General features: G+C 38.6%; 1 protein-coding gene across 4 annotated transcripts in view; it reads right to left on the reverse strand.

The window, feature by feature from the left end:
* The window catches only part of LOC100749953 (hemicentin-1-like), a 99216-nt gene that overhangs the window by 14873 nt on the left and 56850 nt on the right, over positions 1 to 27493 (reverse strand). Inside the window, exon 1 of one of the 4 annotated variants that reach the window (XM_033320492.1) lies at positions 46 to 847. The exons of the other annotated variants lie outside the window; for them this stretch is intronic. The gene's annotated coding sequence lies outside the window, so the exon portion shown is untranslated. Of the gene's footprint in view, positions 1 to 45; positions 848 to 27493 lie in introns of those variants that run through there. 4 annotated transcript variants of the gene reach the window in all.

Below are 27493 nucleotides of genomic sequence, written 5' to 3' on the forward strand. Positions count from 1 at the left end.
GTGGGTGTACAAGCCGAGACGGGGCCAATTAATCGGTCTACTTACCGATTTATGTCCCTGGTCCTGGGAGCCGCCGCGGCGTCGCGATTTTATTGGCTTTCATAGCCACCTCATCAATCGTCCCGCCACCTGGCCACCACCCGCCTCTTGACCGTCCGCGCACCAACCTCGTTATCCTTTCCCTCGTCGTCCTTACATACAACGTCTACTCGGGAAATTGGCCTCCCTTGCTGGCCCCGGAGATTAATCACGCGCGACCCTATCGATTTACTGCATGAATGTCCACCGTTTTTTCGTCCTCGTTGCTCCTGACTCGCGGAATCGAACGAAACGTTCGACGAGCAAGAAACAGCCAAGGAAATGGAAGATGTCGAGTACCGTAGGTGCGAGCGAACTCTTTTCGTGAGAATGGCACAGTTTGTTGGGTTTGTTGTAGCCTCGCGATATAAAGGACTGAGAGCGTTCGATCGCTTCGAACTCTTGAAACGTTAGAAACTAAGCTTAAGATTCATCAAAAAATTCGTAAGAATATTTCCGTACTTTAATTACTTGTTTCAGCTAATAAACTAATATTCCGTGAATATTTCCGATACCGTCGATAGTGTTGTTAGCATTTAACCCTTTTAAGTGCGAACGCGGTGAATAGCTGGGCTCGTCCGTGTGACCTGGCAGAAATTGTTTAAATCCTTTGTCACGACGTTCTAGAAACGTGACACGAGTTCTCGGCTCGTGGAACAATTGAGAAACGGGAAATGACTTGTAATTATAGATATACCTCAATCACATTTACATGTATGTATAATAGACGAAGGAAAATATGTTAATGTGATTAAACAAGAAAATATGCTCCAAATTATGTCGTGTTTGGTTTTGTTTTAATAAAAGAATAGTTACATTAGTAGCATCGGTAGCTTCTTAAATAAAGCAAGCTTCGTCTTCTTCGAGTTATGGCTGTTAATAGAAATTCACGAGAAAACAGAATTCAACGAACGAGGCTTCGTTAATAAATACAGGAAACTCGAAAAGAAAAACGTACGAAAGAGATCAGATGTATTTTACGTTTAACGTATTAATTGATTAGAGAAAGCGTTTTAAAAGCGTAGAGAAACCTGAAATTTGATTACGGAATTATTACCATAATGTAAGCATAAAAGTAAAATGAGTTCCAAATGTTGATGGAACATTCATGCAACTAAGCTATTGATTAAGAGGACACGACGTATTTCCATTACAGCACAAAACGCATTTCAACTCGTAATTTAAATATATCCATTATACGTATTAATTAAGCATCAAACGAATATGAAAATTATTGGAGAACCATAATTTTACTGAATTAATGTTTAAATGTAGCCGATTCTATATCTGTTTAAAAATTCTATCGCGAAATGGTAGGATTTTATCGTTAAGCATCGAAACAAAAGTTTTTAAACCAATAATAACTATTTAGCAAAAATATACATTCAGAATATAAAATATGATTCTGTAAAATAGACATTTATATTCATCGAACTGTTTTTATATAATGGATCACAATTCTATCTCCATATTATTTTGCAATCTTAATTCTAATACATCATTTTCTCGTGGTATCTGTGCGTCTCGAATAAGCATGAAAATAGTCGGAATAGTCGGAAATAGTCGAGACATCTGTACTTTATTTATGTATATGTATTTTCCATAATTTGCATCTTATGAATCTTAAATACGCAACTCGCTCGTATTACTTTTTTCAGTGCATCACTCACTCTTTCGTCCAGTATCCAAAGAGAATTATTCAAAAGTTCGTTCTAACAGAAAATTCAGTGTCACGCTTCATCGAGCACATATTACGCGACGTATTTCACAGCCATAGGCACTAAATATCTAACAACGAGACTGCTTTAGCGCAAGCAAGAATTTAGCTTCCAGTATTTAACACATTTCAAAGAGAAGTCGTATACACATATATAATCTATACGTACGTGCATGTATATACGTACGTACGTATTAATATATATTTTTTAATACATATATATCTGGAAAACTGTGAGTTTGCTGCGCTTTGCACCATATATCACCGTTGCAACTTTCAAGAACTAATTTTTCGATCGAGGTGTTACACGCCCACCTACTCGTTGTCTCGGTAGCTTGCCTAATATTTTATTTGCCTTCATTATTCGCTAATTATACTCGCTTTAAATATTTTTCAAACGTACATATAGTATTATCTCGAAATATCCAAATATTTAGCGATTATTCTAACAAGCTCGTGAACATTAGTCTTTGAAACGGCACGTTACCGCGTCGCTGCTAAATTACTAGAGGCGTTTATTTATCGCGAGCTATCTCATACATTTATGAATTATAGCTTGTTACATTTATCCGTCGAATCACTATTTAACAAACACAGCAAACTACAATATCATCCGCAGGCAACATAGAACACAAGATATCCAATTATTAGATCCAATCTAATCCTCGTCCGAACAAAACAAACACCTGTTAGCAACGCTACCGACGTAATATTGTCTCCACAAATACGGAACATCGTCAAATGCTAAATAATTCGTAATACGTTCGCCCAATACAAACAAATCGATAATCCAAGCCACAGATGCTTGGAAACAATTAGCAAGTACTTTAATTAACGCTAAGCGTAACGTTTAAAAGCAACGTATATAACAAATCACATAAATAGATGTGTATATATAACATACATAATCCAAGAAATTCAAGCAGAGTAGATTTAGACCTTTACATTCCGCGCTCTTCGTTTCAAAAAGTTTTATTGCAAAAGCTTCCTGATCGATCGATGATATTCTCCGACGCGAAACAATACTTTGAGCTATGTTATTACGTGATCGTGTGACGATAATGAAATCACTTGATGCAAACAGGAAGTCAGCATTCTCTCAGGTCACACGAACTACTCAGACCTATAGTCTCAGTCTTCCATGTCGTAAACTCACGACGCGCTATACGAGCAATCCGCGAGTACGGGAACTGATCTCTCCATTGACCCGCAACATCGTCTTAATCCCTCGGCTATCACAGTGATCGGGATGTTCAAAGTCCTAGGAGGACTGATCGAGTCGGAGTTGCCCAGCGATTCGCTGATCATGTTTCCATCTGTTTCTCGTAATTTGTGATAAGCCGATGTAATAAGCGTCGAGTGCTCAAATTCGTCGTAGAGATTGCGTAACGATATTAACGGCAGTCTTACAGTACATCGTGCGTTATTTAAAAAACTATAATTACAATTGTAATACATTTCATCAGTTTTCTTAAATCGACTACAATTTGGTCGTTAGGTTACAGTTGCTCGGAAACGAATAAACAAAGTTGCTCGTCAACTACCTTTCCTGGTATTATCTTTCTCGTGTCTTCTTTGACGCATAAGTCTCGCTCCTACTCTTAAGCGTCTCGTAAAAAGTCTAGAAGCATCTCTGAAAGTGTACGAACTCGTGCGTATCTTCCATATCGTTGCACTACGACGTCAACGTTTTTCTAATTTTGCCATATCTCTCTGTCCTTCCTATAGGCCTTCTACCGACGATACGCTATACAAAAGCGTAACCGGTGCAAGGAACTTCCATCGTTCGAGCAAACCGGATAAATGCGGCACTGAGTTATCGGTGCGAGAGGTGCCTACGCGCAAACAACGGTCGGACCGAACGTTTACGGATTCGACACGCGTATTTGGGCGGATATCAACGTTTACTCGAAGCAGTTGGATAGATCCGCTCTTAGAGCGCATCACGTATCTGACTACACCACTGATTCTCGGATAATTATTCAAAGCAAACGCGACCTCGTGTCGCGGGTCGGTAATGCATCGTATTAGCCGCTTCCTTCTATGTACAAGTCCATACGCGCGGATTTCAACAGACGTAATCTGTCGCGAAACACCACGCTGCGCAGATGCTTCGACGGATCTGTGATCTTATTCGATGGGAATGCAAATCGGCCTGATCGGATTCCGCGAAAACTTCGGACGGAGTTACGTACTCGGTTATCGACGATAATGCTTATTAAGAAACGAAATGTGACGCGACATTAACAGAGAACGATGATTTCTCTTTCCGTGGTGTCTGACGACGCGATAGCGTGATCGCGCTATTGCGAGACAGCGCCAATGCGTATCATCGAGCAAAGTATTCCGAGAGGTTTCGAAGAAGAAAATAAATCGAAGATTTGCTTCTGAGAAGATCAATCATGAAAGTGTATCAAATATACGAATATAGTACATACGCGCGCACTTAACTTTTAAGCCAATTGCGTCAGGAAGAAAAATAATAGATGTGCTCTTACGTCATATAATTGCTTGTCGCTGTATCTAGAAAGAAATTGTTTATTCGAAATAATATTGTATGTATAATTTTATCGCAATTATAATAAAAAAATCTACGTATAATTTTTAAATAATATCATATGTATATGAATGCTGTCAGATTAAAAAATTCCGATTCTAGCTAAAGCTTGCACGTACGTAGAACGCATTTAAATTTATACGAACGAGAAATTTTTTCTGTGAGAATTCATTTTGGACAGATGAAATCAGACTGCAACGTTCCCGCCTAGTTTTCGTCTTTTGAATATAATTCTACGAAGATACGAGATGGAATCTTTGAATACATGATACGTTTATGGTAGACAAAATAATAAGACATTTAAAAGGCAACATTCTGAGAGAGCACGAAGGCAGATATTTTTTTATGAATTATTAAATTCGCAATTTAATTGCGGCTATTTCACTTCAAGATGAAAATTAACGAGTCAATATTTGGATTGGAATTTTTCATACTAGCGAACATTGGAAAATCTGTGTCCTGGGACATAAAATACAACATAAAAATGCATCAAATAGCATTTTGTAATTTGTATGTTTGTTAATAAAAGTACATTTCACGATGTTCATTGCGTAAGGAAGATACGAAGAAAACGATGTACAAAATACCTGTAAGCCACTATCGAATAATTTTTTAATTTCATTTCACGATCATTAATAAGTAAACGAATATCTATTATCTATTAAGGAGATGAGCTCAGTATGAACATTATCAAACGATTACATCACGAATAATGTGAACAATCTCTATGCATACATACTCCCTTTATGCATATACAGGGTGGTTGGTAACTGGTGGTACAAGCGGAAAGGGGGTGATTCTACGCGAAAAGAGAAGTTGAAAATAAAGAATAAAAATTTCCCTTTCCGCTTGTACCACCAGTTACCAACCACCCTGTATAAATGACAGCGTATCAAATTTTCTACAACATCGAAATATTACATTTAAAACAATTCCTTTTCAAACGGCCGACACCACGTTCACATTTTACGTATAATAGTTAGCCACAGAATTTCCTGAATATCCTATCACACAGTATGCGAAGCCATTCGCGTAAAAACACGTCACGAGAAGCACTCAGTATCGAATCACGTCCCAAGAACAACAACAACTTGCCGCACCGGTCCGATAACGAGCAGTTGCCAGGATATCGCAAATTCGTGAGAATCCCGTAAACACGTCCGCGTTTCCAACGGAATTCTCGTCAACTGCAAGGGACGCACGCGTTCTTGCGACTGTTATCGTGCGCCCATTTAAACGCGCGATGACGCGACGCGATGCTCGTTCCGAGGAGAAACGTTTGTGTAAACAGCGCCATTCCTGCAAACACGGTAACAATCCTTTCCCAATAGCCCCCAACGACACCCAGGAAAACAACGTCGACTCGGCAAACACGCGTTCTGGTCGACGATGATGCAGGTTACACGAGGTTGTCACGCGTTAACGCAGCTACGCGAGAAAAGAACAAACGTGGATCGAAACCTATTAAGAAGCGCGTATGTTGCGCGATTTTCCTTTCACGCGAAAGCGTTGATATAATTGAGAATTTTATTTGCATAAGCAGAAGAAACAATGGGCTTGGTGCAAACGGAAAAATTAGCCGCTAGGTCGTTTCACAGAGTAAACCACCCATTTTGATAAACCGTTAAGACAGTTTTAAAGAGATAGTCGGGAATATTCTAAAATGAAATATAATTGACGAAACTATACTTGATAAACGTAAACAGCAAAATTTAATAAAACCGACGAGAATGTTATAATCTAAGTGATCCAACTATGAGACGTTTACGGAATCAGACCTTTGTATCAATCTTGTAGAATGGAGCAAAGCAGTCTCATTTAAGGTAGTAGATACTTTCGTTCTGAGAGATACTTGTACGGCTTATGTTGCCCTTTATCACAGACAGGAGTTTCACATAAGAAAAGCAAAATGTTTGAAGAACTTTACCGGTTAAATTTTCCTGCGAAGGAATACGCTCGCTATTTTCTACGTAATCTACGTTATATAAATGGATTGCGTTTGGAAATACGAACGAAAATTCTAGTTGAAAGAACGGCTGCAGTTTTACTAACGTCTTACGAGTGTGGATCATTGAGAGTGGAACTGCGTTTCAGTTAAATACTCGTATCACTAGAAGTAAAATAAAAATGAAAGAATTTAATCCGACATAGATGTAAAAAATACGGATTAAATACTTTTTCAAAAACTATATCGTCCACAACTTTCATCGGAATCGACAATTCCTTTGTGAATATTTCGGAAACTACACCCAAGCGACGCATACACGTATTCAGGGAAAACTTGCTCAGAACGAGGATCTTGACATATTTCGAGGTAATCAAACTCAGCGAGCTGTGCCCTGATGTAAAAGATAGTGCAAGTTCCTTCCAACTTACACCTCTTCCAAAACATACCCACGATGTAGGAAAACACGCGCTATACAAATTTACATAGGTATATTTATCATCCATTCGCGAAACTCGAGCAATTTGTCAGCAATTTGTCTCGTACAGCTTGCGCGCCATCCATCAAAAAACATTTCAGCCGATCGTTGATCCAAAAGAAAAGTCAAACAACGATAAGACAGAGGAGTGGGCATTTCGAATCGCGGAGAAATTTCAGGGTGATTTCCATCGTGAAAGCGTAAAAGCGGTCGACGCTCGAAAGTAGAAACCGGTGCGGTGAAGTGCGCGAGCGAATAACCGCGACAGCCGAGATCCTTCCGTGACGAAAAACGAACGAATAAACTTTAAGGCTTTTAGGTTACAAAGGAGGATTGTAAAAAGCGGGAAACAAGGAGTGGGGGAGGAAAATAGACCGGACCATTTCGACGTATGACACATTTTTCCCGATGCTGGCGTAGAGCTTCACCCGTTGCAATTGGATTTTACGCCGCATCAAGCGCGCCAGTTCTCTCTCGCGTTACACGCCGCCATTATACGCGGCCTGCATACACCGTTTCCAACTTTCGATCCAAAGACTTATCGCTCGCCTTTATAGAGTATCGCCATACACAATTTCGTATTACCCTCTTACCGTCTCGCCAATTTTACTTTCTTCCACTTTTGACCTCTGGGCTTCTCGGTCCACGGAAAGTATAGTCCTCGAAAAAACAAACGTAAAACGTTGATGGGAGGAAAATACGACGAACCATTGTGCTGCTCGTAGTTTGTACTGCAAAATTTTTATCGATCTGCTTCGCTCGTGATACCGTTAACGGGCCAGTTTATACAAATGTTTCAATCGTATCTTGAATCAAGTTACGAGGCTCGATTATGCTTGGAACAAGTGGAATAAAATTCGATCGTTCGTCAGAATTTCCTGATTGTTCTCCAAAAGAATTTCTTTATGCTTAGAAACGATGTACCGGACTACGGACAGTTGGCAAATTTGGATGACATAGCGTAGAATCGAACGAAAGGGGTCACGTTCGGCGAAGGGGTGTAACCGATCGTGTTCGCTCTCGCGATGCGCGATCGAGGTACATAAATTGATCGCGATTTATTCCTTCCAATTTTTCAACGTATTTACGCATAACTGGCATGTGTATGCGCATGTACGTGCGTAGAGATAGCGATATCGTCACAATGCAGAACAGTTTGACGACGTATGAAGCGATTTACAGTGAAGTAGCGACGTAACTTAACTTTCTCGACGTACATGTAACTGGAATACTGCTGAAAATACGCCGTTTAAGCATTTTTAGTACCTCGTATTCTCCCTTCCATCGTACGTTGCGCCTTTGAAAGGGGTGCCGAGGCCCAGCGCTATACGAGGGTGTGCGTCGAGATGGTAGAACGTACAGCCCTTGTAAACTATTCGAGAGGGTACGAGTTAAGTCGCGAGGACCGTTAAATTGATCGTCGCATGACCGTTTCGAAATTTCCAGATTTACGACAGGGTCTCGGCTATCGAGTCAAGGAAAAGTGCTGCTAAGAAGTTAAAAATACATGATATTGCAAATCCATTAAATAACTCGTGTACCCCTTGCCGTATGACCTGATCGAAATCTGACTGTTGATACGCGAATGGTCGTAACGCTAAAATCTTATTTCTAAAAAATAGCGACTTTTTGTTATCGTGGTATAAACCTGGGTCAACAGAATCTTCATTCAGCACATAGTAATATTTAACACGATGACTGCTGCACTTTATTAATTTAATATCTTATTTACTCGTAGTGCGAAAATTTAGGGCAGCGTAATTTTTAATAACTGCAATCTACGGTAATAATACACGAGACGATATTAATTACTTCAAATTTTAAGATGTTACATTTAATTAATTTCAAGTAAATAACGTGGAAACGATTTCTCCCGAGATAATTGGAATTCTTTGCACGTGAATAGCGTAGCGGCTGCTTTAAGGAACTATAACGTGCTATGTACTGCGATATTAGAAAATTTATCATCAGTCACATTGACAGAAATTTTAACATTGTGTATTAAACTATCGTAATTAAATAACGGCAATAACGCACAGACATATTAAAATTATTATTACATGTGCTTGTTATATCAACCTAATACCATGTTCTCTGTAGTTTAAGTTTTACAATTTATTCATAGTTTTTATTCAAATCAACGTTGTCAAATATGAAACACATAGAACTTTTTCATCATGTTCGAAGATAGCCCACTTTCGTTAGCCTCGTTACAAATAGTCCAAGTTAGGAATCTTTGTAGTTGCACAAGTCACTCGTCGACGAATAATGGGCTTTATATCAGTCTAATAGAATAGACAAATGAGGCGTAAACGGAAGGCGATCGTCCTGCTTCTTGCAAACGTTCCTATATATTATCTCTGGATGCGTTTACGATTGAGTTTACCGTAGTAATGTCCACAACCAAAATCGAAGGGGTTGAGATAAGGGATGAACGCGCAGGATTGTTCCTGGACAAACAACGCGTGACCAAAGGCGGCAGGATGGTATACAATGCACAGTGAGGTGTACGGGTTAAGAGTAAATGAGAAGCAAACAACGTCTAAATACTTGGCTTGTTTGTCGATAACGATGACAAGAGTAGGATATATTTTTCCGATAGAGAAAATAATAGCGATAATATATGCACTGACAAATTTGGGAAACAGCATACAATTGCCAAGCTATTATTTTATTTCTGTCGCGTCAAGTTCACAAGGCAAAGATGATTGTTCCAGATTGTTCCATGCGGAGGAACAAAAACGCGAGGATTTTCGTGGCTGATTTACGACGCTCGCTTTTGCGGCCGAGATATTATCTCGGAGAACGGGACTTTAGCAGCTTGGACGATTCTCTTCGATATTCGTAGCAGTACGTGCTTTTAACTTCCCACGTCCACCGTAGTCGCGATAACCGTAGAGCGCGTTAAAAACGCGGTTATTTCCGAAGGCTGATTTAGCAGATGGTAACAGTCCGACTGATCGATAGACACCCGGAGGAATTGCCGCGTCCTTTTCCTAGGTAAGCGACGCTTCAGCGAGCGAGCACGGAGATCGACCACTTTTTCGCGTTTAGCGAAAACCGATCAGCGTGCGTATTCGCGACACTTTTGTTTCGTGAACGTAAAATCGATATCGTTAAAATATTCGGAACGATGTTACTACAGTCTCGACCGTAGCCTCGAATAATTAACGTCTTCTCCACCAGACGCGGAGTAAGAATAGTTTGTTCCGTCAGCGTCGGGAAAGCACAGTCTCGTACAACTCCTTTGCAACGACGAACACCTTCTCCACGAAACGTGGAGCAAAGAACCGTTTCAATCTCTCGGCATTCGGAGAGAGCAGTCCCAGCTGCAATTCCCGACTCGTCGACATCTACAAGCATTCGTGGAGAAAGAATCGTTCCATCAGTCGAATCGATCGGTTCACGGTCTTTCCATCTGCATTTCCCCAGTCGTCAACATCTACCAACTTCCGTGGAGACAGGCTCGTTCCATCGGTAGAATCGATCAGTTGACAGCTCTGTGCGAATTCTTCGACTGTAAGCGATATGTCCAAGCATTCGTGAAGTATCGTTTTAATTAATGTTGATCATCGATGAACAGTCTCGCGCGGTTCTTTCAATCGCAAGCAGCATCGACAAGCGATAGCGCATTGTTATCTATTCGTCGTGATCATTCGTGCGTCGCGTAGCAGCAACCGCAGACAATTCGGAAGCTTCTCGTCTCGTTGACTGTTCATTGTGCTTTCAATCGGTATCCTTCGTGAACCAATTACTCGAGGTTAATTCGGTGGGTAACAAGTACAGTGCAGCGTCATCGATATTCTTGTATAGGAACTACAGTTTCTGTAGTTTTTTTCCTAGAAACAATATTCTTTCAAACTGCGATACCAGCACTGTATTTTTGTTTGATTTGAACAGCTGAATATTTTGCTCATCTTCTTGTTACGTTTCAAAAATATCGATTGCCATAAACTAAATGTTCCGTCACGCGTCCTGGCTAATGTTCTTGCTATAAATCGATACAAAACGCTCGTGTATATCTAAGAGAATCATGAAAAGAATCGACAAGAACGTCAGTTTCTAGTAAAAAATGTTTACAGTTAGTTTTCTCGATACGTCAATAAAATTTTCACAATATGTAATTTGTTACGTTGAACGCGCATTTCAATTTTAAACTACCACGTATTTTTCGCACGTGCAATCTTTATATATTGTACGATTATGAAAATTATTTTTCAAACATCGTTGCATAATCTTCATAGTACGCGCTTCGCAATCCGATTGTAAATAATTACGTGTATCTCACATATTCGTCTTTTGACATTTTTTACATAAATATACTAGTTAAAATAGAAAGTGAATTATTAATGTACTTACTATGTACAACATGCAAGCTCTATCCATCTGTATATTAGATTTTTCATCCAAATATGTCAATCTCCTAACTTTTACAATGAGTCACTCGTTAATAGACAAAATTATCGGGTAACATGTCCAATTAAACGATTAAACATTTCTGGTAAACAACAGAATCGCCTCGTTGCGTTGATTCCTCTATTAATTTATTTCATATCGATGTAGTCGAATAGGCCATTGCCAGAACTCTACTTGCTCCGGTTCCAGTGAAATTACGCCTAAGTGAATAACGGTATCGCGTTTGTCGACGATAAACCAACCTGCATCTAGCTAAAGCCGTGAAAGATGATATAAGGGGCTCAAATTGTCAATTTGAACCGTACGGTCCCCTTATTCCGGGACATTACACATTGCACGTATTCGCGCTCGTTTGCCTAATACAATAGCCATACTACTTACGATACGTGAAACCATGTTTGGCCGTGCATATGTTCCTCGCATCGTATCGCATCGTAGGGCGCACCGATGCTCGAGTATACTACTGGAATATGCGCTCGTTCGTAGGACTGGATAACAAACGGCGGAGACAGTGTGGTAAATGGAAAATGCAGAAGGGAAAAGAGTCGAGGGACGGAAAAAGAGAGCATCGAGACGCGGAGATAGAAAATGTTTCGTCTTGACCGTCTATAACGACGAAATGTTGCATTTTCAAATCTTTGCTTCCGGCAAACATTGTTACTACATTTGTGGATAAAGTAAAAAATAACGAGAAATACGTTAAATTTATTTAGGCGATAAACTTATCGATGGAATCGATAGAAGGTATAATTTAATCTAAAATTAAATGTTCATTTAATCTATTAGGCTCCTTTGTCGTCCGTTTTATTCGAGGTCACTAATTAGTTTTCTCTTTTTTTAAATAAAGTCGGCAAACGATACGATATACGATCGGATACGATTTTGTTTAGTAGAGTTGTTTCGTAGTTGTATATCGATATGTATCTTTTTAAATACGCGTAATGCGCGTACACGAACGTGAATTCTTCTTAATAGAAGAATTTTAATAGATCTTGAAGCCCGAGTACGAAGGAATCGAATCGCGACGTTAAATCGTTGCGGTGCACCGATACAAAGAGGCTGTGTGATGAAGAAAGGAAAATTAAGAACTGGTGGCGACTAAGATAAAGGGACAGGACGGAGGATAGAAAAAAGGGGAGGTAGGGGAAAGCATAAGGGAGAATAAACAGAGGTGGAAAGATAATATAGGAATACTGTAAAAAAGAATAAGCGAGAAACAAGAGACGAGGAGGTAAAGGGAGGAAAAATACGATACAAAAATGACTAGAAAAATATTGTAATAGATAAAATAAAAGAAAATAGGAAGAGGCAAAGAAAGAAATATGACGAGAGGAGGAGGAAGATGCAGTGGAAGAGAAAAATATGAAACGAATAAAAGAAAAATGAAAACACCTCGAGAGTCAAAAATATTTGTGCGAAACGAGGAAAAGCAACGGAGATAACAAGAGGAAGGATAGTGATAAAATATAGGAATTATACGAGAAAGAGAGAAAGAAATCTGATAGGGCAACGATAAAACTAAGGAATAAATGCGAAACAAAGAGTGGAACGGGTTTGCGATATAACTTAGGATAAGGAAGTTATTTGTGAAGATAAGAGAGTAGTTCTAGAAACAAAAGTATAGGATACGTATAGAAAATAAGATGCTCGCTAACAAGGGAGGAGCCACTTTTATGCGGTGTCTTTCAAGTAGAAAACGATGAGCGCACAATGGTGAAAATAATCCCTTTTGATCGATTTTATTTGAATCGCAAATATTTACAGCAGCAAATATTGAATTAATTAAATTTACCATATTTGAATCGTTCTAGTTTTTCACACTTTCCTTGTATTTTCAATAATCGATACAATTGTAAAATCCCGAACGATACAAAGAAGTTTTTATAAAAGTCACGATGTATTAAAATTACGAATATTATACATTATACATTATACATTATATACATTAAAATATAAAGATAAATGCATCTTTGATATTTCAAAAACTATCGAAATATAACGTTATTTTTCCTATATTTCTGCGCCAACGAGAGCTTGTTTTTTCAACCAATTCATTACACAAACCCAACAAAAATTCGATGAAAAATAAGAAATACGTTTACGACAAAGGCAGCTGGATAGGGAACGCGAAAGGAATTTCCTCGGTTCGATTCTCTTGCCAAAGTGAACGTTTCGCTTTCATAGAGGCCAGCGTGACGTAGAAGCACACGGTAGATCATTGTTTCGAAGATCTCGCGGTCCCTGTAGTTTGACCAGCCGTTCATCGACGAGAATCACGCTCGTTCATCACGATTGATGCCGGCCATGTTTCTTCGCGAACGTTCGAGGCCAGGAAACGTATAAAAGTCAGAACGTTATAGGAAATAGCAAGTCGATGGCTAGGCGGCTGACCTACAGAATGAATCCGGATCCGAGGGATAAAAAGGAGAAAGGGATTCCTGCTTCCTTCCAATCAACCGTTTCCTTTATATCGCGCTTTTACTTTATTTTTGTCTCTCGTTACGTTTAACCTTTATTATATTCGTTAAGCAACCATTTTTGTTTCATAATCGTTACTTTACCCTATTTGTTCTGTAATTCTAACTCTACGTAATTGTACTTTTCGTAATTTTACATTTTTCGAGACAGATGTAAAAAGAAGAGCTTCTGTAAGGTATTTTATAAAACTTGTAGGGAATCATAGTCATAAGCGCGATGAATCGAAAATAACCGAGAATCAACCATTAGACAGTGACGTAAACGTTTGATATTGAAAGTATAAATAACCGAATGGTTTCTAAAGAAATATGATACATAAATAAAATAAGTAATAACAATAGTACAGTGTTTGTTCGTCGATACGGGATTAGTACGCACGAATACGAGAGGCAATTACTATACGAGTATCTACTAAATATTGACTAATATTCAATAACACGATAGTACGTATGTATATTGACCGAAGCAAAGAAAATGATGTTTGTAGAGATACGTAGGATATATTATAAATGTTGATTCATGCCACGTATATTCTGCAGTATTGTGCTGAGAAGCGAGGAGGAAGGGGATGAGTATTCCTTTGCGAAAATTATCTTGGAATTCTGGAAAGTTAGTAAACGCCAAAGGTAAAGGATTAAGAGGTTTTAGCAGAAACAGAGCAAATGCGGTGTGTAACCGCTTAAGAATCGCGCTTTATGATATTGTAATACTTGTACGTTATAATACGTATATATCGTAATACTGCCGTTTAATAAAGCAATTTCAGTTTACCGATGTGCGGAATCCAGCCGCAAGATTCTAAATTCTTGAATCATTTGGTATAGTAAATATTTCTCGTGATTGTAGTTGGAGTAGACTGCAATTTAGTACAATTAAATAGACGTAGATTGTAACCGTGCGATACCTTTAGCGGAAAATATTACAACCAGACTTCCCTGTAGGTATACCAGCCGTTCAAATAAAATTAATAGAAATAACGGACTTAAAAAAATACAGAAGACATGGTAACAGCTATTGTAGATTATTGGAGCAGATTATTTCCGAATAACATCACGAAAATGCATTGTAACGTTATCAAATGAACTAAACCTTCGTCGTACGATTGACGAATCAATATCGATATATATTTCGTTGCAATATACATAGCGACGATGTAATATTTAATAAATTCAAGTCAGTCGCGATACAATTTCAAACAGCTTGGCCGATAGAGCAGAGACCGATCGTCAATCGTCTTTACGAAATTGTTCAAAAATCCAATTTTCCCGTAACTTGAGGAAAAAGCTTCGGGCGATCTGTTCTATTGCTCGCAGACCGCATCAGTGATCGATAACTCGAAAGAATACGATCTCTGCGTAATTATTTCAAGAAGCTGGCGGATTCAGTCACGCGTCGCGTCGATGCATCCAGTCACGCGATTGATATCGACAGCGTTTTTACCGAACGTTGACTCCGAGTGAAACGCGGCAAGATCCGGGCGTCAGAAGCGTACCAATGAATCCGGCTTCGGAAGGATAAAACGCAAGGAAGGTGCTTCCCCCTTCCAACCCTCTCCCATCCATCCCCCATATTCTACTCTTTTCGCCCCTCGCGCTCTGTTTCTTCCCTTTGAAAGGAACGCTTTCTTTGACGTTCTTCTTCTTGGATTTCTTCGTGCTCCGGAGACAATCGTAGGCCACGGACAATCGCGCGGACCAATCAGTCGCGTATTGAGTCCTGAGCCTCCCCTTTTCGTGCTGGTTCACACGGGCAAGAAAGAACAGGAGAAACGAACGGATCATGGCTGCGGATAAGGAGCGTACAAACCGAAAGAAGAAGAAGGAGAAGAAGAAGAAGAAGAAGAAGAAGAAGAAGAAGAAGAAGAAGAAGAAGAAGAAGAGGAAAAACGTAAGAAAGGACGAGGAAAAGGATGAAGGTACCGTGAACGGTGATTCTCGTGCGGTAACCTGAAATCAGTTTTATCAGGTCACGGCTGACGCGCTCCGTTGGCAATCTCGTGCTTTCCATCGGTCGCCAAGACCAGGCCACGGTTTTAACGATAAACGGCTTAAGCGAGAAACTGAGCTATCGAGGAAGGGCTAATAAAGGAGCAGGATTCTGCGGAATGTATAAATAATGCTCGTGAGAAAGGATTCTCGATTAAGGGTTAGATAGAGATGACGATTACGGTGGATTCCTGGCATTGTTAAGCTACACCGACTTTTCGTGTAAGCCGTAAACGGATCTTCTGTTCGATCGATTGCCACGATTGGATCTCGGTATCGAGAATGCAGTTTAAACTAAAGCGTAGCGTGTTTCGGGATACGCGTGAGCAGCAGGTATCCAAGTTTGTCGCATAGTTTCATATGCTTTGGACGCGATATACCGTGTAGAATATTTTAAGCAGACGGAACCGATAAATTTATAATATACGGATTAAAGGTAAGTTAGCTAATCGCGCTAGTTATTTCTATCGATATTTAAAATAGATTCGAATAGAGGTATTTTAATTTCTTTCGTTTAAATACAACGCGAATTGAATATATCGATATACGAATACGTTTGGATTAAACCATCGTATGGTCTGTTAATGAGATCGCTTAAATTATCATAAAACTGCTCTATGTAACCATGCTTTGTATTTACGGACATAGGGATAGACTAAAAACAAGGAATCCATAATGTACACTTCATCGTTAAATTCGCGTCGCTCGTAAATTTATCGCAACAACGGAGCAACATTTCCATCGTTAATCCTGGACGTTAATGTCTTTGAAATTGGTATTCGTGCTTTCGTTTCTCTTGTTTCTCCTTTTTACGCTTTCTCGTCATTTACCATCTTTTGTCTTTAACGATAAATCTTGCTGTATATTTGTCCAACGGCAACGCCCACGCATTTGCTTGTACAGTTTCTATTCTTATTACAATTGCCTCTTTCCTCCACCACTTGCTATTCAAACATTTTTCCTTTTGTTATACCATTCTACTTTTCTTAATTGATTTAAACTATTTTTTATTCGTTGTCGAAACTACATGACAACACCACCATTTTACCCGTCTAGAGGCAGTTCGATAAAGATTCTTACAAATTTATTACCAGGTCATCTTGCATAATAAATTATCACGCAGTAACGTCATATAATTACAAAATTATGTAGTAACAAAATTAACTATTCAATAACTACTAATTCAATTGATCTCGAACATTCTACATATGTGATGCACGTACCTACAAACGTTGTATAAAATTTAACGCCTTTTTTCCACCTCACCGTACATTTTCCACGTCCATCTTCGCATAACTTCGCGGAACTCCACTTTTCTGACATAACAGATTTACTACTGGGTAATAAAATTTCGCATTTATCGCCAGCAGTACTGCGCGTCTCTAAAATCTAAAATACCGAACTCCTTTCTGCGAAATATCCGAAATATCATTCCCCGTGTTGGATCGCTTCGAAAGGAAACATGCAATACTCGAAAGATTTAACAACCGCTAAGCAAGCATCGTTCGAAAGGCGAAATTCGCTGGTTAGAACGAGAGCAAAAGACATTACCGGCGGGAATCGCGTGGAATGTATAAATAATACGCGTAGGGCGATGCCCCACGATTAAGAACCACGACCACGTTAATTAACCTTACGACATACATATATACATTGACGAATACATGGCAGTCAGTCTTAATGTCGTAAATCCGCGAACATTTTTCATGGTTACCGACCCCATACATCATGCCTTCGTTGTTCGTGACACCTCCTTTGCAAACGAGTCATTAGCGGACTGCGGATTTTCATGTATTTATGGGAAATTTCAAGGTGCACAGATATACCATAGATACGCGCACGTATTATGCAAGAATATATTAAGTATTCAAAGTACGATAGTCGTTGTAATATTTAGTAGGTAGAGCAATTTTCTACCTAGATTCTACTTTTTCCAATTATGTTTAGAAAAATATGATCTCTTATTATTGTAGTACTCGGATCGATTTTGAAAGGACTCGATTTAGTCGTAATAACGACTTGATAAATGAAGAGGAAGAAATTAATAATGGCAGTAACGAGAGAAAAAAGACTTCCGTATAAGCTACGACGCGACGTCAAGGCGACTTGCATTTAACGACTGCCTGAAAACGATTAAACGATGGCGAACGATACACGACGCTAAACGTAAACGACTGATGATCAACAAATGAGTTTCTTTTTATTCTTTGCCGTTATCAATGCCAAGAAGCGATGTACGCAACGTCTGTGATAATAGGAAATAATCCATGTTAAGTCTATCGAAAATCTTAATTTCATTAACCCTATTCGACTGTCTCGCGTGGACTAACGGGTGAAGCTCGATCCTCCAAATTATTTCACGGTGACACCCTACGTTAACGAGATCATATAAATTGACCGTGTCACAAATAGCGTCACTCTAAAGTAGAGGATAATGTACTTAATAGTTGACTAACAGATCGTTTCTTAATTTAAGCGTATTAGAATAACCATACGTATGTAGATATTACTGGAAAGTCAGTATAGTAAAGAAAGTATATCGAAAGTCAGGAAATCAACAAAGATAGATCTATCATATATTTTTTACACGATCTTCAAGTAAAGTTATAATTTTTACACTGTTCAAAATTGAAAGAACTTGACAAATGCGTCACAAATGGTTCTTATGCCGGTAATCTAGAGATTCCTGTCGAAGAACGATACTGAGAAACAATAAGTAAATTAGATAACGATAATTTCAAAGTGAAAAATCTAAAATATTTAGAAAAGCAAGACTACTGCCATTTGTAGCGACATATTTAATATTTTATAAATATTTTATGAATTAATTTTCATATTGTATTAATAATAGTCATACGTAATTTACACTTTGATGGATTTATGGACAATAGCTTAACAATAATAAATTAGTGTTTGTTATTAAGAGCATTAAACATAATTATAAACACACTCGGCGGTAGAGAATGATAATTCATTTTAATTGTAAATATATACCTCGTGTTTATTGCTTAAAATTGTTCCAACAGAGCTGTTGAATTTTTCATGTATTCCCATTCAAATATAGTATTTACGAGCAAACAAGCACACTGGTAGCGCGAATTGCATGTATAATTTCCGCGAACATTTTGACTTTGACATCGCAGTAATAAATTAACGTAAGTGAAAATTAAAGTCAGTCAGATGGTCGAATACTTGAAAAGAAACGTTCGGAAGAGATGACACGATAAACAGGAACAAAGCGCAAGCGTACGAAAGAATTGACGTTGCTCGATACGTACATTCCAGTCTTAAGTCGAATTTAGTTCCTAAACGAAATGCACAGTGGAAAGAACAAAGCGACGACAAAAATTTAGCGAATAAATTAAATATAGCGCGAGAAGAAATTCCTTTCTAAATTTATTCGTGTCGAACGACAAATAACAACGTTTTCTGCTATTTGCTTTGTTGCTATCCGTCGATTCTAAGAACACGTGTATAGAGAAAAGGAAAACAAAAAATCCTTGCTTCCATTCCATGCAAACTTTTCAATAATTGTTGTAGCATCGACCAAAAGGGTTCGCGATCGAAGGTGATTTTTGGATGTATTTACCAGCAATTGGTATATGTGTGTACATGTGCAAAGATAGCAACGTTATCGCGATACTTGAACGATTTCGCGACGTGTGAAGCGATTTAACTTGACTTCTCCGGCGTATTTATAATTAGGATTCTGTTGAAAATCCGCCGTTTAAGCATCTAACAATTTCATTCGAAATCTTTTCAACATTTTTCGGCAACCGAAGACTTTGCGATAATAATTAAAAAGACCACATCGAAAGGAATTGAAACGTAAAATTTTGGAGACACTGCGCTGTGAATTGTAATTTTATGGAAACCGTATGGAAACTACCCTGTCGGGCGATTTCACGATGACGAAACGATAGGAAGCTGAAAGAGAAACACGGTGAAGCGTGTCAGAGATGGAACAGTCAGAGACCGAAGACCGATCCACGAACAGCGATCTCGATATCTAAGATCGCTTTTCCGATAGTTCGGACACTGAAATATAACTGACCTATAAAAAAGATAAAGGAGAAACGTGCCGTCCACGAGTCTACTCACCGCGATCGTTTAACAATCCTATCTTCTGAAATTCATCTTCCCTAAAAACTCTGCGGCCAAGCTTCAACTGGTTTTAGCGACAGCTCGGAGTTTCTGGAAAATTGACTTAAACGACTTGGACGCGTATAGATAGCGTTAAGTTGTAAGAACAAAGAAAAAGAACGAACAAATTTGACAAAGTGAGGAGACACAGTGACGATATTACATTGATTTCAATAATATTTCGTACAATGCCATTTGCATATATTAAAAGTGTACTTATTTTGAGAAATATTACATACCTCTTTTCTATTTCGGAACTATCATAACAATTTTTTAATATACGATTTCTCAAGGTTTCTCTCTCTTTGAAAGATTTTACACCATTTTGCTAAAAAAAACAAAAGACAGTTGCGTAAAATAACATGTAATATGAAAGTGACATAACGTATCGCAGTTTGTCAGGTTTTATGAGAATTATTTACAATAAAATGTGCTATAAAGGAAATATACATGTGGCCGTATGTATCTTGTCAAAATACATTGAAACGCGATTTTGAGATTGATATTTGGTATTATTAACAGAGATATGTATCGATTCGATGAATTATTTTGAAAAATACTACTCAATTACCAACTGCATATTTCGTACATGAAAGCCTGCTCGTAACAAATAACTTTTACATGTTTTAATTTTCGACTTTATTCGTTGCCTTTATCCAGACATTCGCCATGGACTTTATATAATAACATCACCAATTTTATAACAAACTGTACACAATGTGTACGTGTACAATATACAAATAAATAATACCTAAGCGATGAAAAGCTTGACACATTATAGCTACGAAAAATATTGAAACAACAGACAAGTAAAAACCTTCGAACGTATTAATATAAATAAAACGTTACCCTGCATTATTTTAAAATGAATAATTTTCCAAGGAAACGAGAAAAAGAAACGTGTTTTCCTGATATTTCAAACAGAGAAATATTTACTTCAACAGTTTTTCAACGTTACATTCGCAAATACGAAAAAGTTCTTCGTTAAAATAACAGATTAAAATAGTAGAAATACCATGTTCATGAGTTTATAAGCATACGACAATGAACTTTTTGCGACTACCTTCGCACGCATCTGTAAAATTCGATGATAGCGTCACAAGATTTCAGACAGATACAGGAATACACCGCTGTATTCTCATTCTCTGAAAATCAGATCGTTGAACGTTCCTCGCGGATACGGAAATATCCAAATATCGCGCTTACATCACTAACGAGAACAAGGCTGGCTGAAATGCTTCTCGACGAAAGGAACCATGGAATTCCGAGTCTGCGGTAGACGAAAATAAAAAAGTACAATACGGACGGTGGTGCGTAAACGAAAGCGCGATACGCTCGTACGAAAAGCCGAGGACCACGAGGAAAGATGGTAGGCAGAAAATCCTTCGATCGGTATACGTCCTCCTATCCTAGGATTATTCTATCGACATTCTAAACGCTAACTAATCGTTAACGCGTCTAGCTTAAGTTCTTGCTCGACTTTATCGAAAGTCGCCGCCAGTACATGATCGCCGTTTCCCGCGACAGCAATTGTTGAGATTAATAAGGGATTTCGATACGACGAACGGAATCAAGGAATTACATTGGTCACGAGAAAATAGTACCTACGTGGATAGAGTACAGGCCGCGCTGGGATTGCAGCGGAAGCTGCGAACTGATAGTTTGCCACGAGACGGATTGGATCCTTCGAACGAAAGGAAACGGATTGGATTTGAAGCAAAGGCGTCGAAGTTAAGTCTGGCTTTCGGTTGCTTCTTGTAAAAGTAGAATAAACAGAAACTAAATTAAGAACGAGGAGAACCGTGTTTCGCGGTTTGTTGCGGTTTCGGCCAAGGGTAAGGAGAAACCGCGACGTTCTCGATGCGTTTCATTTCTCTGATCCTGTTTCCCAAGTAATCTCTTTCAACGGCTGCTTACTCGCAGTGTAAATTTCATTGACGCTAGAAAATCACTCGGGAAAATCTCGTTGATAGAAGTTCGATTCGACCGCGTTTAATCACGTTCGTAGCCGTAACAGTACCATGTCGTTCGAAAAATATTTTGGTACAGAATTTCTGTAACACGACGAGAGAGTAATAATGTCTTATCGTATACAGTATGTTTCGTAAAGCAATTCGTAGAAATGAATTTTCCTAAAATATGCTACAAATACGTTATAAGGTAACTAATCGATTGAAATTCTGGAAATAATATTTATCACGGATCGATCTTTTATTTCAAGGTTTTATAACCAAAGTTTCGCCTATTCGTCTTCCAATGTAATTTATCTTCGCTGTAACTCGTTTAATTGGTTGCAGATATGAAATTACGCACATCTTTCATATCCCCGAAATTGCATGGTAGATCGCAGATGATAAGAGATCGTAATTTATGAATTAAATTAGATTTTACAAATAAAGATATCTACATATGTACATCCTGTCTCCATTTAAGATTGATCCATAGATAAGTTAAATTATATCTTTGGACTTTACGTGTCTCTTCTACTTTCAACTATTTTATGTTAAAATATTCCGTTCTGGTTAGATGATAACGTTAAAAAATGCACTTACACCTTCTTCCTACGATCTTCGAATAGGAACATATTAAAAATACGTTATTCGTATGAAACCTTGCACTTTTCAAAATCAGAGTCGAGCCAACAGCTCTTAAATCGAGAATACACATAAGCGTGTAGCTTTTTTTCTTTCTGCAGGGTTTTTCAATAAAATTTTCATTCTGAACAAAAAGCAAATCAAACATTCCATTTTAAACACGTTTTAATCCTTTTCGTTGCAATATCCAAAGGTATCTCTCGTATTTTATAGCAGCACGGCATCAGTACGAGCTACAAGCAGCTTAAATTAACGAGAATTTATATTTTCGTTTATTTGTAGCAGCTCTTGACAATTTTTTGCATTCCAATTTAACAGTGTAGTTTTTGAAATAGGCTCCTTTGTGAGGCGAAGGCACCTTCATTTTCGCAAAAGCGTTACACGCTCTTCTTTTCAACCTTTTTCAACCTACATCGTTTCTTCCTCCAAATAGTCATCGTTCGTAGTAAGAAAGCATATTAAATTTAACGAACATTCGACGTAAAATTTTAAGCACAGACACGTTTTTTTTAAGTGTCTTTCAAAGACGTTTCCCGCTTGAAACGTTGTCTGCGTCGCTTCCGTATCTCCGTAATACATTTATACGAAATTAGCTAATTTCGTGGAATCTTCGTCAGATATAGCATTGAACTTATCAACCGTTTAGTGTAATCCGAGTGGAAAGCGCGTGGAATCCGTCCGAATTTGACGCGGTTTATTTCTAAAGTATCGAACGGGGCTAGGGATCGGTACCGCGACAAATAGGATTACCAGTCATAAATTAGTCGTCAGAGGATCGCGATATGAAATTAAATATCGAAAACGACACGTTGCCCGATCTCTCGTCCTCTGTTCTCCGTGCGCTATTCTCAGCGGTTAATAGCCGCGCCGAAATTACCATGCGTTTCCACCGTATAATCAAAGCAAATTCCCGATAACTGCTATAACGATGTAAAACGAACACAAGGCAACCGCTTTATTCCATTACCCTTCAAAGCAGGAGTAATGACTCCCCACCTCGGCCGTGCATATCATGGTAACCGAGTAAATTGCTTGTTTTATATGCAAATCTCTTTACTCTCTTCGCCGTAGACGGAATTATAGCCACGTGATAAACACCACCGCACGCATAGCCGCACCGCCTCGTCATCCATCCGATAATCGACACCCAGTCTTCGCCACAGGTTGAGTGGAACGTCCAGCGATAAGGAAAATCGGCGTCCGCGCGATTTCTAACAAGATCGGGCGCGAATCATTCCTTCGAAACGAAAATAGCGAGGAGACGACGGATATTTGCGTAAATGCGAAATAATTTTACGAATAAAAATCAAAAGCTCGTCGTTGTTTTTCCACTTTTTATCGCTATTCTATTGTACTGGCCGGAATCTGAATTCGCAACTTGGCGAAACGAATGTCGCAATAAATTACGTTCGATCACTCGCGAAAGTATTTCGACGCTTGTTCGACTAAAAACGTTTCACGAATATGCTACGTACAGTACGTCCTACCTGATTTTCAAGCTGTGTACTTGGTTATATCTTTATATGTTTTATCGGCGGTTTTGGAAGTTCGATTACGAGAAACAGACGCGTCTATGCGCTGTGATTGTCAGTGATCCATCAGGGAGCGAAAGATTGATTGAAGGTTTCGTGAATGTGTGTATGTGTGTGTGTGTATGATTGGACATTCGCACAATAGGCGAATATAAATCGTACGTAAACGTTGATCTCGCTGTGGAATATTTATCGAAGAAATTAATTTACTGGTAATCGATGATATTTTACTACTTTCCAAGTAATGTCAAGCGACTTTTAGAGTATATGGAACAAAAAAGATAACGACTTGTTAGAGCAACTTGGAAAACCAACGATCTTAGATATTGTAGATCTCGTAGATATACACCGCGTTTCTGAAACACTGTACACTGTACATGTCTGTACACTGTCTTTACGAAAGACAGCATGCGAGAAGAAAAGCACGTTACATGCGCATATATGTATGTATGTGACGTACATACATAAGTGTATCGTTTACGTACATTGTTATCTTTATCGCAGTTTTCTAACTTCCACGATTATACGTCCGCAGATATGTAAGTTACATTTCTTTAAATGCTGCGATTAGACACCTTTCAATACGAACGCGTTAATTGCAAAATCAAATATTACATTGTGATTATGGTTCAGAATGATCGCCAACTATACGAGTTCCAAAGAAAAGGCTGGAAACGCGTTTATACCTTCTCGGCTGTCGATCCCTATGAATTCAAAGAAAACGCGTAAAGTGCACTAAAGGCTCGTATACCTCGTACCAGCTTTCGATTTCCGGTATTACTTCACTGGATATGGTTTCATTTTTATTATACTTTACGTTATTTATCATTATATTATTCTTATATTAATTATACAAATAGTTGTCTAAAAGTTATTTGGAAGTTTGCTCTCGTCGCCGATTTCCATAATTTTCGCACAACCTTTTCCTATGCACGCAACCGCCGCGCTGCTCCCTGTAATTTCTTGCCTAGTTTCCCAGATATTCGCGAAAACATGTCGTTACTTGAGCGTTGAATTCTGCCCGTATGAGTGTACGTATCTGTAGCAGAGTCCCAAGTAAGAAGTAAGTAAGAAAATTGCACGCATAACACGTTAGCAGACAAACGTAACAGTTTATTAGTGCGCAAATGGTTTTAACAAAATTCAGGTCATCGCACATTTGACAATCTGGACAAACACAAATTTTTTAGCTTAGGTGAAATTTGTCAAATTGACTTTCGTACCGCTAGATCGGTCGCTTGGCCCACAGTGTGCCGGTTATACGCATAGGAAAAAGTTGTTCAGAGTCATGCGTATTAAAAAGATATGGAAATCGGAGTTCTGTACATTTTTGTCACGTTCTGTGTACATTTACGAAAAAAGTTAATTCTCGTTTAACCGATCCACCGATCCTATACTCGTTCTTTTATATAGACGGAATCACGTAACACGTTAGACGAAACGTCTTTTCTTTGCTGCAAGAGCGAAACGGATTCTCGAATTGGTTAATGTTAATGGGTTCCGATTTTTAAAGGTATCGCGAACAGACGGATTTTCGATTGAAAGCATTGGCAACGAAACTGGAGATCGTACTCCCAGGTCTATCTAAATCCATTAATGGCCAAGTCAGACCGCTATCCATTGCGAAGATCGATCGCCGACAACTCGCACGAATCTGCATTTCATTTTAACCGATTCGTTGAAAGAATTACTCGACTACATACAGTACAGGAGCGAGAGAATCTACTGTATTTCTTGGAATTCCATTACAAAGAATAATAACAAGCCGAACGAAAACTATACATATGCATATGTCGATAGAACGAGAATACGAAATACTCGCCAAACATCGAACAAACTTCTTGCATTCTGTGCGGCGTTTGCTTTCGTTGACTTTAAACGTGAGATCTGGCGAGCGGCAGAATTACTGCATTGGTAATCTCGAGAACGAGGCGGATGACACAATCGTGGTCCAACTTCACGCAACCTAAGTTCGTTTGATCGTTCAAGATATTGTTTCGCAATATCATTGTCCAGGTTAGCGGCCAACGATAGCGACGACAGGCTCAATTACATTGAACAAATTTAGGTACAACGCGTACACGCGATAAGGAACTTTTCAAACGTGCCAATACTTTTGGTCCGCTGGAAACAGACCTTTACGTGTATTTTATTTCGTTCCATTTTTTTTATTTTAACTATTTTTAAAGTCGACAGCTATATTTTACAGGAATGTTAAATAGAAAATCACATTCTTTAGAAATTTACAAAGAATTTTATACAAAGATACGAGCCGTGCTAATATCCTCGTTTGGCACTGTATTTTAAACATACAGCGTATTTGAAGCACACGTAGGTATCCGACTCTTGCGTGTTTCGCTACATTAGCAATAGCAGTTTCTCAAAGAGACTTGTTAATCGTAAAATGAAATATGCATGGCAAATAAAGCTTTAAATTCTTCTGCCTCGAGTTGCGTCGATATTTGATGTACGACGAAATTTTCTCGTTTTACATCTCTTTCGTAAAGACTATGGGGCTTCAACTATCCTCAGCAACGTTGCAGTTCTTATATCCTCCAGTTTCTGTCAATACGTTTCCTTGGATGCTGGAAGCATGTTTGCAGTAACATGCGACTACTAACTTTACGACATTGCTGTACTGTTTCCGCCGTGTGTAAATATTCTTCTTTTACGTGCTGTTCGCGTTCAGTACAAAAAAACCCAATGGTATACGAGCAAACAGTGAAAACAGAAACATATACTCCTGTGTATGGTATATCCGTTTTAATTGAATACGATGGAATATCTCGAAAAATATATATTAAAATGAACAACAAATAATACATACTTGGAAATATCGTAAAACATACCTATTCATGGCAGGATATTAAATTAAATAATTTAATTAGATATTCATAAATATGGTATCGAATAATTTAAATAAAACAAATATACGTAGTTGCACGAAAGGTGGAATAACAGAACTTTGATAGTATTAATTTTAACGTTCAATTTCATTGTTTTACGTATAATACTATACATTTTATTATATTCTCTCGTTTTCGTATTCTTTTCGCTCTACGCACATCCTTCTCCTCATAACGTAATAGCATTTGTCGACAAAAGTTTCACAAAATCGTTCTCCTTTACCGGACGACGTAGGATCACAGATCTCGACGATACAGATACATAAAACCAGGAAAAGGAAAACTTTGCCGAAACGGGTACCAGCCAGGAAAATCACAGTCCGCCAAAAACTATTTCAACTGATCGCCTCTAACGAACCACAGTCAAGTTCGTTACTCTAACGTCAAGCGAAGTAATTTCCATTCCGGATTGATTAACCTGGAAAATCGCTGCATATCGAGTAACTTTGTCATACTTACGGTTGTTCATCGATCAGTGCCTGGTGTACGCATAACAATTGCAACCGAGATAACCGAGTATTACGTTTACATGAGTGTGGTTCCGTTAACCGGCCGAGTTAATTATAAATCCAGCCGCAACGGGGTTGCAAATCGATACGGAAACGTCGTTGGAAAAGGCAACGAAGCGGAGATACGGCCACTGAAAATCCTATGGGCCAGCCAC

The sequence above is a fragment of the Bombus impatiens genome, unplaced genomic scaffold (assembly GCF_000188095.3).
Source record: "Bombus impatiens unplaced genomic scaffold, BIMP_2.2 scf_0318, whole genome shotgun sequence".
NCBI classification, from domain to species: Eukaryota; Metazoa; Arthropoda; class Insecta; order Hymenoptera; family Apidae; genus Bombus; species Bombus impatiens.